Below are 16,283 nucleotides of genomic sequence, written 5' to 3' on the forward strand. Positions count from 1 at the left end.
TAGGTATCTGACTCTTGACACTATTCTTACAACTCAATTTTTTTTCTCTAAAGTTTTCCAAGAGTTTGGGCTGTTTGAAGCCTGAAAAGCTGAGCCTTGAGTCCTTTATTTACTTCTTTGTATTTCTTTTGAAACAACTGTCCCCGAGAGCAATAAGTATAGAATGTTCTGACATTTTGGGTTTCCAGAAACAACCATGAGATAAGGGTTTGTATGAAAGTGATTTATTAGGACATGTTTCCCACCAAAACATATAGAGAAGTAAGTAAGTAGAATAGGGAAGGGAAGAAAGTCAAAGAAAGATGTAATATCAAACTAAGTCCTGAAGAAGATAACTTTGGCTCTCTCCCAGGATATAACCCTGTACACAATGGAGGGCACTCTTTAGAGTTTTTCCCTGACTGGTCAAGGGAGTTTGAATACTTATCCTCTCATTTCATCAGTAATTGGTTAACAGCTGCCCAAGGGGAGGGTGGAGAAGAAAAGAGGAGTGGAAATTGTGGCACAAATTCCAAGGCACATCTGCAAATTCCATTCTAATAGCATCTTTTAGAAATACCCTGCTATGATTGGAATGCATCTCTCAAAATTCACACATTTAAAAACTTAACCCCCAGTGTAACAGTTTTAGGAGGTGGGGCCTAATGAGAGGTGACTGAAGCATGAGGGTTCTACTGTCACTAATGGATTTAATGTAGTTATAACAGCAATAGGTCAGTTATTGTTAAAGTGGGTTATTATAAAAATGAGCCCAGTCCCTTGTGCTTTATCTTTCACATGTACTCACTTGTCCTTCTACCTTTGCAATGGAATAATGAAGCCCAAAGTCCCTCCCCAGATGCTAATGCATGCTCTTGTACTTCCCAGCATCCAGAACTGTAAGAAATAAACTTATTTTTAACAAACTATCCAGTTTGCGGTATCCTGTTATAGCAAAACAAAATCGACTAAGACAGATAATTGGTACTAAGGAGTAAGTGTATTGTTATGATAAATACCTGAAAATGTAGAAGAGGCTTTGAAACTGGGTAATAGATAGATGCTGGAAGAATTTGGAGGAGCAGGCTAGAAAAAGCCTGTATGTCATAAAAGAAACATTAAGGACAATTCTGATGAGGGCTCAGAAGAAGACTCCAGAAAGAGGCTAAATCTAAATCCTCTTACAGATTATTTAAGTGATTGTGACCAGAATGCTGGTAGAAATATGGACAGTAAAGGCCATTCTGATGAGATCTTAGATGTAAATGAGAAACAAGGTATTGGAAACTGGATGAAAAGCCATCTTTGTTATACAGTTGCAAAGAATTTGGCTGCATTGTGTCCATGCCCTAGGGATTTATGGAAGCCAGAATGTGAGAGCAATGAAATAGGATATTGAGCTTAAGACATATCTAACTAGCAAAGCATTAAAGCTGCTGCATGTCTGCTTTTGGCTGCTTATATTTAGATGCAAGAGGAAGGGTATAATTTTAAAGATATAATTTATAATTAAATTATTATTTAAAGACATAATTTATAATTTATGAAGAACAAAGGAGCTAGAAAACAAGGAACAAAAATGGTAATAGAATGTCATTACCTAGCAATAATTTCCTTGTATGTAAATAGATCAAATTCTCCAATTAAAAGACATAAAGTGACTGAATGAATTTAAAAAAAAAAGATTCAACTATGTGTCACCTACAAGAGACTCACTTCACACCTAAGAGTATACATAGACTGAAAATAAAGTGAGAGAGGAAGGTATTTCATGCAAATGAAAACCAAAAGATTTGGGGTAGCTATTTGTATATCATACAAATAGACTTTAAGTCAAAAACTATAAAGAGACAATAAGTCATTATATAATGATAAAGAAGTCAATTCAGTAAGAGGATATAATGATTTTAAATATACATACACTCAACATTGAAGTACCAAAATATATAAAGCAAATATTAATAGATCTACACGGAGAGATAGACCATAATACAGTAATAGTAGGAAACTTCAAAACCCACTTCCAGCAATGGACAGATCATTCAGAGAGAAAATCAACACAAAAATATTGAATTTAAATTGCTCTCCATACCAAAGGGACCTAATATTCATTTACAGAACATTTCATCCAAAACTCTAAAATACACATTTTTCTCTGATATGGTTTAGTTCTGTGTACCCACCCAAATCTCATGTTGAATTGTAATTCCCAGTGTTAAGAGAGGACCTGGTGGGAGGGGATTGGATGATGGGGGTAGACTTTCCTCATGCTGTTCTCATGATAATGAGTTAGTTCTTATGAAATCTGATGGTTTAAAGAGTGTATAGCACTTCCCCCCTCATTCTCTCTTTCTCCTGCTACCACTAGAAGAAGGTGCTTTCTTCCCCTTCATCTTCCTTGATGATTTTAAGTTTCCTGAGGCCTCTCAATCACGCTTCCTGTTAAGCCTGCAGAACTGTGAGTCAATTAAACCTCTTTTCTTCATAAATTACCTAGTTTCAGGTAGTTCTTTATAGGATTGTCAGAATGGATTTAATACAGAAAATTGGTACCAGGAAGTGGGGCATTGTTAAAAAGACAGCTGAAAATGTGAAAGCAACTTTGGATCTGGGTAATGAATGGGCAGACATTGGAATAGTTTGGAGGGCTCAGAAGAAGATAGGAAGATGTGAGAACATTTGCAACTTCATAGAGACTTGTTGAATGGTTATGACAAAAATGCTGATAGTAATATGAACAATGAAGTCCAGGCTGAGGTGGTCTCAGATGGAGATGAGGAACTTATTGGGGACTAGAACAAAGGTCACTCTTGCTATACTTTAGCAAAGAAACTGGAAACACTGTGCCCCTGCTCTAGGGATCTGTGGAACTTTGAACTTAAGAGATAATTTAGGGTCTCTGGCAGAAGAAATTTCTAAGCAGCAAGGCACTGAAGATGTGGCCTGGCTACTCCTAAAAGCCTATGCTCATTTGCAAAAAGAAAGAGATGGCCTGAAATTGGAACTTATATTTAAAAGGGAAGCAGAGCATTAAAGTTGGAAAATTTGCAACCTGACCATGTGGTGGAAAAGAAAAACCCATTTTTCTGGAGAGACATTCAAGCTGGCTCTGGAAATTTGCATAAAAGGAGCCAAATGTTCATAGCCAAATAATGGGGAAAATGTCTCCAAGGCATTTCAGAGAACGTCACCACAGTTCCTCCTATCACAGGCTCAGAGACCTAGGAGGGAAAAATGGTTTTCTGGGCCAGTCCCAGGGTCCAGTTGCTCTGTGCAACATGGTACCCCATGTCTCAGCTGCTCCAACTCCAGCCATAGCTAAAAGGGGCCAAGGTACTGCTCATTCCATGGCTTCAGAGGGTGCATACCCCAAGCCTTGGCAACTTCCATCTGATGTTGGACCTTCGGATACACAGAAGGCAAGAGTTGAGGTTTCAGATCCTCCACCTAGATTTCAAAGGATGTATGTAAATACCTGAATGTCCAGGCAGAAGTCTGATGCAGGGGCAGGACCCTCAGAGAGAACCTCCACTAGGGCAGTTCAGAAGGAAAATGTGGAGTTGAAGCCCCAACACAGAGTCCCCACTGGGGCACTGCCTAGGGGATCTGTGAGAAGAGGACCACTGTCTTCCAGACCCCAGAATGGTAGATATAATGACAGTTTGCATAGTGCTCCTGGAAATGCCACAGATACTAAATGCCAGCCTAAAAGCAGCCAAAGTGATTGTACCCTTCAGAGCCACAGAAGCAGAGCTGCTCAAACCCTTGGGAGACCACCCCTTGCATCAGCAAGCCCTGCATGTGAGACATAGAGTCAAAGGAGATTATTATGGAGCTTTAAGATTTAATGACTGCCCTGCTGGGTTTCAGACTTGCATGTGGCCTTTACCCTCTTTGTTTTGTTCAATTTCTCTCATTTGGAATGGGAGCATTTACCCAATGCCTGTACCCCCATTATATCTTGGAAGTAACTAACTTGTTTTTTACTTTACAGGCTCATAGGCAGAAGGGACTTGCCTTGTCTCAGATGATACTTTGGACTTGGACTTTTGGGTTAATGATGGAGTAAGTTAAGACTTTGGGAGACTATTGGGAGGGTAAAATTGTGTTTTGTAATGTGAGAAGGACATGAGATTTTGGAGAGGCCAGGGGCAGAATGATATGGTTTGGCCCTCTGTCCCCATTCAAATCTCATGTTGTAATTCCCAATCTAGGGGGGGAATCTGGTGGGAGTTGATTGGATCATGGTCCGCATTTCCCCATGCTGCTCTTGTGACAGTGAGTGAATTCTCACTAGTTCTGATGGTTTATAAAGTGTGTGGCACTTCCCTCCTCACTCTCTCTCTCTCTCCTGTAGTAGAGCAGGAGAGCTTGCTTCCCCTTCACCTTCCACCATGACTGTAAGTTTCCTGAGTCCTCCCTGTCATGATTCCTGTTAAGCATGTGGAACTGTGAGTCATTAAGCCTCTTTTCCTCAAAATGAATGAAAGAGGTAAATGTAAGACTTGAAACAATAAAACTACCAAAAGAAAGCATAAAGGACACACTTTATGATAGTGGTCTGGGTAAGTATTTTTTGGACAAGGCCTCAAAGCCACAGACAATAAAAGCATAAATAGGCCAATAGGATTACATCAAATTAAAAAGGTTCTGCTTGGCAAAGTAAACAATCAATAGAATAAAGAGACCAACTATAGAATGGGAGAAAATATTTGCAAACTGTGCATCTCACAATGGGTCCTGTATATGCACAATATATAAGGAGCTCAAATAACCCAAAACAGAAAAAGAAAATAAATAATTTGATTTAAAAATGGGCAAAATATCTGAACAAGCATTTCTCAAAAGAAGTACATATGGCAAAAATGTATATAAATTGCTCAGCATCACTAATCATCATTGAAATGTAAATCAAAGCCACAAAGTGAGATATTACCTCACCCCAATTAGAATGGCTATTTTTGAAGACAAAAACCACAAATTCTGGGAGAGATATAGACAAAGGGAAACACTCATACATTGTTGATGGGTTTATAAATTAATACAGCTGTTATGGAAAACAGTATGGAGGTTCCTGAAAAAAATTAAAACTAGAACTAACATATGATCCAGCAATCCTACTATTGAGTATATATCAAATGGAAATAAAATCAGTGTCAGTATATTTGAACTTCCATGGTTGTTGCAGTGCTATTCATAATACCCAAGGTATGCAACCAACCTAAGTGTCCATCAATGAATAATTGGAAATAAAATGTATTATATATGTGCAATGAAATATTATTCTGCAAAAAAAGATAAAATCTTGTCATTTGCAAAAACATGGATGAACTGGAGGACATAATGTTATGTGAAATAAGCCAGACACAGAAAGACAAATACCACATGATATCACTCATATGTAGAATTGAAAGAAGTTTATCTCATAGAAGCAGAGAGTGGGATAGTGGTTACCATAGGCTGGGGAATGTGTGTCAGGGGGAAGTGATGGGCGAGATAGGAAGATATTGGCCAGCAGGTACAAAGTTACAGTTAGGAGGAATAAGTTCCGATGTAGTGTTGCATAGTACAATGACTATGGTTAACAATATTTTATTGTGTATTTCAAAATAGCTACAAAGGAGAATTTTAAATTGTGCTCACCACAAAGAAATGAAAAGGTACAAAGTGATGAACATGATAGATACCCAGAACTGGTATTATGCAATGTATACATATATCAAAAGGACATCAATAAGATAATTTGAAGAACCTGAATGAGTATGGAATATAAGATAATGCTATTGTATCTATAATAAACACCCCAAATTGGATAATTATATTGTGTTTATGTAAAAAAAAGTCTATTCTTGGGAGACACATGCTTCAATATTTAGGTGTGAAGACACATAACGTCTATAATGTCTTTGCAAATGACTCAGGAAAAATAATAATTATGAATCAAGATTAATTTAGTCTTATAAGTTTTCTGTATATTTGAAATTTTTAACACAAACAATTTAAAATAATAAGAATAAATAGTTCTTGCTTCAGCAGCACATATACTAAAATTGGAAGGACACACAGAAGATTACCATGGCCCCTGCACAAGGATGACACTCAAATTCATAAAGCATTCCATATTTTTAAACACCTCTATACAAATAAACTAGAAAATCTAGAAGAGATGGATAAATTCATGCACAGACACACCCTCCCAAGACTAAACCAGGAAAAAGCTGAATCCATGAATAGACCAAAAACAAGTTCTGAAATTAAGGCAGTAATTAATAGCCTACCCACCAAGAAAAAGCCCATGAACAGATGGATTTACAGCCAAATTATATCAGAGGTAAAAAAAGAAGCTGGTGCCATTCTTTCTAAAACTATTCCAAGCAATTGAAAAAGAGGGAATCCTCCCTAACTCATTTTATGAGGCCAGCATCATCCTGATATCAAAACCGGGCAAAGATACAACAATAAAATAAAATTTTGGGCCGATATCTCTGATGAACATTCATGTCAAAATCCTCAATAAAATACTGGCAGGCCAGGCGCAGTGGCTTACACCTGTAATCCCAGCACTTTGGGAGTCTGAGGTAGGTGGATCACAAGGTCAAGAGATCGAGACCATCCTGGTCAAAATGGTGAAACCGCGTCTCTACTAAAAATACAAAAAATTAGCTGGGCATGGTGGTACGTGCCTGTAATCCCAGCTACTCAGGAGGCTGAGGCAGGAGAATTGCCTGAACCCAGGAGGCGGAGGTTGCCGTGAGCCAAGATCGCGCCATTGCACTCCAGCCTGGATAACAAGAGTGAAACTCCGTCTCAAAAAAAAGAAAAAAAATACTGGCAAACTGAATTCAGCAGCAAGTCAAAAAGCTTACCCACCATGATCAAGTTGGCTTCATCCTTGAATTCAAGGCTGGCTCAACAAATGCAAATAAATAAATGTAATCCAACATGTAAACAGAACCAATGATAAAAACCACATAACTATCCTAATAGATACAGAAGAGGCCTTTGATAAAATTTTATATCCCTTCATGTTAAAAACTCTCAATAAACTAGGTATTGATGAAACATATCTCAAAATTATAAAGGCTTTTTACGACAAACCCTTGGCCAATATCATAATGAATGGGTAAAGCTGGAAGCATTCCCCTTGAAAACCAGCACAAGACAAGGATGTCTTCTCTCAACACTCCTATTCAACACAGTATTGGAAGTTCTGGCCAGAGAAATCAGGCAAGGAAAAGAAATAAAGTGTATTCAAATAGGAAGACAGGAAGTCAAATCACCTTTGTTTGCAGATGACATAATCCTACATCTAGAAAACCTCATCAGCTCAGCCCCAAAACTCCTTAACCTGATGAGCAAATTCAGCAAAGTCTCAGGATCCAAAAGCAAAGTGCAAAAATCACTAGCATTTTTACACAACAACAACAGGCAAGCAGAGAGCCAAATCATGAATAAACTCATATTCACAATTTATACAAAGAGCATAAAATACCTAGAAATACAAATTACAAGGGATGTGAAGACCTCTTCAAGGAGAATTACAAACCACTGCCCAAGGAAATAAGAGAGGACAAAAACAAATGAAAAAACATTCCATCCCCATAAATAAAAAGAACCAGTATCATGAAAATGGCCAGACTGCCCAAAGTAATTTGTAGGTTCAATGCTATTCCCATCAAACTAACATTGACATTCTTCAGAGAATTAGAAAAACTACCTTAAATTTTGTATGAAACCAAAAAAAGAGCCCATATAGCCAAGGCAATCCTAAGCAAAAAGAACAAAGCTGGAGGCACCACGTTATCTGACTTCAAATTATACTACAAGGCTACAGTAACCAAAACAGCATGGTACTGGTAGCAAAACTGACATATAGACCAATGGAACAGAACAGAGATCTCATAAATAACACCACACATTTACAACCATGTTATCTTTGACAAACCTGACAAAAACAAGTAATAGAGAAAGGATTCTTTATTCAATAAATGGTGCTAGAAAAACTGGCTAGTCATATGCAGAAAACAAACAGGACCCTTTCCTTACACCTTATACAAAAATTAACTCAAGATGGATTAAAGACTTAAATGTAAAACCCAAAACCATAAAAACCCTAGAAGAAAACCTACATAACACCATTCAGGATTTAGGCATGGGCAAAGACTGCACAACAAAAACACCAAAAGCAATTGCAACGAAAGCCAAAATTTACAAATGGGATCTAATTAAACTGAAGAGATTCTGCACAACAAAAGAAACAAACAACAACAAAAAAATCAGAGTGAATAGGCAACTTACAGAATGAGAAAAAAATTTTGCAATCTATCCATCTGACAAAGGCCCAATATCCAGAATCTACAATAAACTTAAACAAATTTACAAGAAAAAAATAATCAACCCCATCAAAAACTAGGCAAAATATATGAACAGACACTTCTCAAAAGAAGACATTTAAGTGGCCAACAAACATATGAAAAAAATCTCAACATCATTGATCATTAGAGAAAGACAAATCAAAACCAAAATGAGATATCATCTTACACCAGTCAGAATGGTGATTACTAAAATATCAAGAAACAATAGATGCTGATGAGGCTGTGAAGAAATAAAAACACTTTTACACTGTTGGTGAGAATGTAAATTAGTTCAACCATTATCGAAGACAATGTGGTGATTCCTCAAGGATCTAGAACCAGAAATATCATTTGACCCAGCAATCCCATTACTGGGTATATACCCAAAGGAATATAAATCATTCTACTGTAAAGACACATGCACATGTGTGTTTACTGCAGAACTATTTACAATAGTGAATAAATGGAACTAACCCAAATGCCCATCAGTGATAGACTGGATAAAGAAAATGTGGTACATGTATACCATAGAATACTAAGCAGCAATAAAAAGGAATGAGATCATGTCCTTTCCCAGGACACGGATGAAGCTGGAAGCCATCATTCTCAGCAAACTAACACAGGAACAGAAAATCAAACATCGTATGCTCTCACTCATAAATGGGAGTTGCACAATGAGAACACACGGACACAGAGAGAGGAACAACACACAATAGGGCTTGTTGGGGTGGGGGCAAGGAGAGGAAGAGCTTAGGACAAATTACTAATGCACATGAGGCTTAAAACATAGATGACGGGTTGATAGGTGCAACAAACCACCATGGCACACATATACCTATGTAACAAACCTACATTTTCTACACTTGTATCCCAGATCTTAAATTAAAATTTTAAAAAAGAATTAATAAAAGGACTATCTAGAGAAATTTAGAGAAATGCTTGCACAAGTGCATCAGGAGGAATATATAAGAATGTACACATTTACAGCAGCAAATACTAAAAAAGTTACAATAAACTAAATGTTCTTGAGTAGTAAAATACATTATATTGTATATATAACATGGAATACCACAGAGCAGTGAAAATGAATCAGCTAGAGTTACATATCACATGAATAAATCTCCAAAACATAATAATGAGAGAATGAAGCAAGTTGTAAAAGGCATTTATAGTATGATTCCACTTATTTAAAGTTCAGAAATAGGCAAAACTAAACAAAATTATCAACACTCTAAAAAATTGAGGGTAAAGGGATCATCAATGTAACACAATACTCTAGCATCTGAAAAAAAATTGGTAACTTCATTTGAATCGAATATTTTGTCCTTTACCATTCATGTTCTATTATAGGACTGTGCTTAGAAAGCTTTATATATTATGGTGTCATCATCACTGGTGTTAGCTCAGCCAAGATTTTTATAGTTATATTATTATTAGTTTTATATTTATAGTCATTCTAATGGGTATCATAATTTATGACTCTGGTGACAACTAGAAGAGCTACAAACTATTCTGTTGATAGCTTTGCCTTCTATTCTGAATATATAATCAATATCAGTAGTAGAAATAGCACATACAGTTTTTTATTAGCAATTGGTTCCTATGATATTTAATTATGCATTCATCTTCTCCATTTAGTACTAGTACTACTGCCTTTTCTTCTAGCAGTATCAGGTTACAGTGTCAAATATCTGCCATTCACTGTCAAAACAGCACCTACCCACAACAAAGGATAAAAATAGCAGCCCTCCCACAGCCACAGCTAATCAAGGTTTTATGATGACCAAGATATACACCCATTAATAAGCATGTAGAGTCATGCTTTGAGCTTGGTGATAAAGACAAACTGAGTCTTGAAGTTAAGAGACTCAAAATCACATCACATGTACAACACTTTAAAGAATATGGCTATCAAGCTCTTCTTCTGTGGTGAGAATAAGGAAGACACATTTGATAACTAAGTTAAAATATCTAAAGAGCTGTCACATGGAAGCTGGATTTGACTTGTTCTTTATGATCCCAAGGGATAGAACTTGAATCAATGGGTTAAAGCTTCAGAAAGACAAATTTGATCAATTTAAGGAAGAGACACCCAGAAAAACAATAACCAGTCACAAAGAAAAGTGAACTGCATATTTCAAGAAGCATTCTAAAAGATTTTAGGCAAACAGTAGGATGAGGTCAGAGAACAAAATGATTGAATTCTTAGGGTTCTGAGAGTCTGGGTTCTAGGCATGGAAGAGGATTCTGAGCTAGTAGTCAAGAGGCCTGGGCTATTGCCCTTGCTCATCCACTAACTAGATAGGTGACCACCATTTTGAGACTTTTCTAATACGAGTATTAGGATTAATTGATAGATAGTGTTGTCACTGCCTTGATAGAAATAACAGCTCCATATCAGATTAATTTCATACTGATGTCAACCTTATGACAGCAAATCTTTTTCACTGGAGACAACCTGATTTACTAACACTAGGAATCTGATGTAGACCAACAAGGTTTGGAGCATTTATTCTCTAGGGAAACATCAGTGGAAGTATAATGTACACATCACCACCATGGAGTTAAAAAAAAGGTTTATTGTGAACAGTGCCACAATAAACATACGTGTGCATGTGTCTTTACTATAGAATGATTTATAATCCTTTGGGTATGTACCCAGTAATGGGATTGCTGGGTCAAATGGTATAATGATAGACTGAATAAAGAAAATGTGGCAAATATACACCAAGGAATACTATGCAGCCACAAAAAAAGGGATGATTTCATGTCCTTTGCAGGGAAATGGATGAAACTGAAAACCATCATTCTAAGCAAACCGACACAAAAACAGAAAACCAAACCCTGCATGTTCTCACTCATAAGTGTGTGTTGAACAATGAGAACACATGGACACAGGGAGGGAAACATCACACACTGGGGCCAGGGCGGTGGGGGGCTAGGGGAGGAATAGCAGAGGGTGGGGGATTGGAGAGGGATATCATTAGGAGAAATACCTAATGTAGACAACAGGGCAATGGATGCAGCAAATCACTGCCATGGCACGTGTATACCTCTGTAACAAACCTGCATGATCTGCACATGTACCCCAGAACTTAAAGTATAATAAATTAAAAAAAAAAGTTTAATCAGAGGGAAAGATTCCAGAGGAACTAGGCTTGATGGTCAACAAAACCAATTTGCCTTTGAGAGAAATTATTCCTCCAAGATTAGCTTTACCCTTGGCTTCTATAAAATATTTGCATATTACCTGGAAATAAGCACCACATTTTCCTTTTTATTAGTTTATTATGTTACTGAATAATATATAATAAACAAAATTAGTTGGCCAAATATTGTTCACATTCTGAGTCTATGTAAAGGTATGCAGGAATAGCTTATAGAGTCCTTGATATCCCCTGAACCAAGAAAGTCAGCTGTGTTTATTTTATTATTATACATTTTACAGAGGAGAGAAATCTCTTTTTCTATATTCCAGGGCAATGGAAAGATGCCTAATTTCATTTCATACTGTTTCTACCCCTGTTAGGAATATAGTCACTGTTATCTACTTTTCAACTGTACAGCAATTTTTAGCAATTTCTGGTGGGGAAACATATCAGTAGAGGTCCCTGCAGGAAACAGGTGATTCCACTCAGGTGATTCAATTAGGAGATTTTGTAAATAAATGACTACTTACAGATGTGTGGCTAGGGTGAAGGTTAAACAAGGAAGGATAAGGCCATTATGACCCAAAGATGAGTCGTTGCTGGAAGCCATTACCAATCCCAGGTTTGAAAGAGAACATGGAGGAAATAGTGTTTTAGGAACCAGTGAGAGCTGGAACTATGGAGGAAGGGATACTCAGCAAAAGCTGTAGCAATGGAGAAACTCAACCACAGCCAAAACCAGAACCAATTCAGCCAGGATGAAACAGAGAAAAGATATCTTTACCTTTCTCTTTTTATGTCCTACAGTCTCATGCTGATGACTCCCTTTAGCTGAGTCAACAACGTAAACTCAGAATTTAGTTTGGAATAGTTTGTCCAATGACTATCTCCTAACTTCCATTTCAGATTCTTTTCCATAATATAATACTTTTAAAGGGATATAGTCTAGCAAAGTTTGTTAATGGCTATCAAACCTATAAATAATGGAATCCATATGTCACTTAGAGAGAAAAAAAGATGCATAGGGCTACAGTTATTGTAATTTAATCATCATTCAAAAATTAATTGAGCCACAACTATATAGTGCTGAAGACAGAAATAGTATCAAAATTCATAGATCTTCTACAATATAAAAATGCCTACAGACATGCTCAGTTAAAAAGAAAGAAGATATAGACACTACATGTAGATATGGAAGTTTGCCCATACAGACATCTGTCTGTAGTATGCATGTATGGGTCTATATGTGTATGTGTGCCTATAGTGAGTATGTGCATATCTGTGCTGATATTCTCCATATCCCCTCTCCATGACCCACCCCAAATCCACTCTCCACTCTTCTCCAACTGCTTTGTGCCCTAAATGACTGAACTATATGAATTACATCAATGGGTTTTCTCATACTTTGGCTCCCTGTTGGGTTGAGACAATCATCAGTGGAAAGCCAGAAGAAAATCAGAGGGCAGAAAATGAGAAAGATCAGAGTATGTATTTCTCTGAGTCTCCTTGCAAAGTCACTATGACTCATCATATCCTCAACTAAAAATCACAGTTGCGGAGGAAGATCCAAGATGGCGGTTTAGGAGGCGCTCAGGATTGCAGCTCCCAGTGAAAGCGCAGAGAGTGGACGCCACATTTCCAGACGGATCTTTATTGCCCACAGACCAGGAGATTCCAAGGCAGAGGAGCCCCACAGGTCACCAGCACGATTATTTTGGCCGGTGCGGCTATTTTCCCAGCGCCTTGACATGGTGGTTCTCCGTACAAAATACACTGGTCTGGTTGCCCTTTTAAGCTGGTGATTGGAGCTCCAGGAAGGGAGAGTCACCCATTCATCTGATTAAACAGGGTTGAGAAACAAGGAGCCAGGCCAGGAGATTCCTGGGCAGTGCCATTGTTACAGCTGGCACAGTGGGTCACCACACGGAAAATCACACAGATCCCGGCGCCTTTACAGCAGACGACTGGAACACCTAGGAGAAAGTCAACCATTCAACTTCAAAAAAACAGGGCTCTAAGTCAGGGAGCCAGATGATCAGGCTTGGCGGGTCTCACTGCCACAAAAACAAAAAACAAACAAAAAAACCCAGCAATTGGAAATGCCCTGGGTTGAGAGTTTCACAGCAAGCACAGCTGAACCCGGGATGGTCCAGCTCTGTGGGTGAGGGGCGTCCACCATTACCAAGGCACTCCACCCCTATGGAGATAGTCTGCCGTTGCTGAGGCAGCCCGCCATTGCCAAGGCAACATGCCACTACAGAGAGAGTCTGCCATTACAGAGGTGGGCCACCATTGCCAAGACAGTTCAAACCACACCCATATAAACAGGATTACAGGGAAGTTCACACAGCAGCAGTGTGGAGCCCACAGCAGCTCAGCAAAGCCTCTGCAGGCAGACAGTGACTAAGCTGTCTCCTTGCTAGGCAGGGCAGCCCTGAAAAAAAAGGCAGCAGCACAATGAAAATGCATAAATAAAGCCCTAACTCCCCAGGACAGAGTACTTAGGGAAAAAAAAAGGTTTATGAGTTCTGCTGCAGCAGACTTAAACGCACCTGCCCAGCAGCTCTGAACAACGGAGCTCACAGCTCAGCACTTGAGCTCCTATAAAGGACAGACTGTCTCCTCAAGCAGCTCCCTGACTCTGTATATCCAAAGAGTCACCTCACAAAGGACTGACCAGACTGACATTTGGCGGGCATCATTCTGGGACAAAGATAGCAGAAGAAGAAACTGGTAGCAACCCTTACTGTTCTGCAGCTGCTGCCAGTGATCCCCATGCTAGCAAGGCCTGGAGTGAACCTCAGTAGTCCTACAGCAGAGGGGCCAGACTGTTAGAAAAAAAACTAAGAAAAAGAAATAACTTCATCATCAGTAATCTGGACATCCACTCAGAGACCCAATCTGAAAATCAGCAACTACACAGACGACAGGAGGATAAATCCACAAAGATGGGAAGAAACCTGCGCAAAAAGGAAGAAAACACCCAAAACCAGAACACCTCTCCTCCTGCAAGGGATCACAACTCCTCACCAGCAAGGGAACAAAGCTCCATGGAGAATGAGAGTGATGAAATGACAGAATCAGACTTCAGAAGGTGGGTAATAAGAAACTTCCGTGAGCTAAAAGAACATGTTCTAACTCAATGCAAAGAAACTAAGAACATTGAAAAAAGATTTGATGAAATGATAACAAGAACGGACAACTTAGAGAGGAATATGAGTGACTTGATGGAACTGAAAAACACAACACGAGAACTTCGCGAAGCATGCACAAGTTTCAACAGCCAAATTGACCAAGCAGAAGAAAGGATATCAGAGGTCAAAGATCGACTCAATGAAATAAAATGAGAAGGCAAGATTAGAGAAAAAATTGCAAAAAGGAATGAACAAAGTCTCCAAGAAATGTGGGACTATGTGAAGAGACCTAATCTACGTTTAGTAGGTGTACCTGAATGTGACGAAGAGAATGAATACAAGGTGGAAAATACTCTTCAGGATATTATCCAGGAAAATTTCCCCAACGAAGCAAGGCAGGCCAATATTCAACTCCAGGAAATACAAAGAACACCACAAAGATATTCCACAAGAAGACCAACCCCAAGGCACATAATCGTCAGATTCGCCAGGGTTGAAATGAAGGAGAAAATGCTAAGGGAAGCCAGAGAGAAAGGTTGGGTCACCCACAAAGGGAAGCCCATCAGACACAGCAGATCTCTCGGCAGAAACACTACAAGCCAGAAGAGAGTGGGGACCAATACTCAACATCCTTAAAGAAAAGAACTTTCAACCCAGAATTTCATATCCAGTGAAACTAAGCTTCATAAGTGAAGGAAAAATAAAATCCTTTGCAAACAAGCAAGTACTCAGAGATTTTTGTCATCACAAGGCCTGCTTTACAAGAGCTCCTGAAAGAGGCACTACACCTCTTTCAGGAAGCAACAACCAGTACCAGCCGCTCCAAAAACATACCAAATGCTAAAGAGCATATACAAGATGAAGAATCTGCATCAATGAATGGACAAAACAGCCAGCTAGCATCAAAATGGCAGTATCAAATTCACACATAACAATATTAACCCTAAATGTAAATGGACTAAATGCACTCATCAAAAGACACAGACTGGCAAATTGGATAAAAAGCCAAAACCCATCAGTGTGCTGTATCCAGGAAACCCATCTCACATGCAAGGATACACAAAGGCTCAAAATAAAGGGATGGAGGAAGATTTACCAAGCAAATGGAGAGCAACAAAAAGCAGGAGTTGCAATTCTTATGTCTGATAAAATAGACTTTGAAGCAACAAAGACCAAAAGAGACAAAGAAGGACATTACATAATGGTAAAAGGATCGATGCAACAAGAAGAGCTAATGATCCTAAATATATATGCACCCAATATAGGAGCACCCAGATACATAAGGCAAGTTCTGAATGACTTACAAAGAGACTTAGACTCCCACAGAACAATAGTGGGAGACTTTAACACTCCACTGTCAATATTAGACACATCAACGAGACAGAAAATTAACAAGGATATCCAGGACTTGAACTCACACCTGGAACAAGCAAACCTAATAGACATTTACAGAACTCTCTACCCAAAATCCACAGAATATGCATTCTTCTCAGCACCACATCACACCTACTCTAAAATAGAGCACATAATTGTAAGTAAATCACTCCTCAGTAAATGCAAAAGAACGGAAATCATAGCAAACATTCTCTCAGACCACAGTGCAATCAAGTTAGAACTCAGAATTCAGAAACGAACTCAGAATCGCATAGCTTCATAAAAACTGAACA

At 38.5% G+C, this 16,283-nt stretch overlaps 1 non-coding gene across 1 annotated transcript; it reads left to right on the top strand.

Moving 5' to 3' along the window:
* The first annotated feature begins 6,003 nt into the window (after window positions 1–6,003).
* LOC118150746 (U6 spliceosomal RNA) lies at window positions 6,004–6,106 on the top strand. Its single transcript, XR_004738896.1, has one exon. It is a non-coding gene; the product is annotated as a U6 spliceosomal RNA (small nuclear RNA).
* Window positions 6,107–16,283: the final 10,177 nt, after the last annotated feature.

This window comes from Callithrix jacchus, chromosome X (genome assembly GCF_049354715.1).
Source record: "Callithrix jacchus isolate 240 chromosome X, calJac240_pri, whole genome shotgun sequence".
Classification (NCBI taxonomy): Eukaryota; Metazoa; Chordata; class Mammalia; order Primates; family Cebidae; genus Callithrix; species Callithrix jacchus.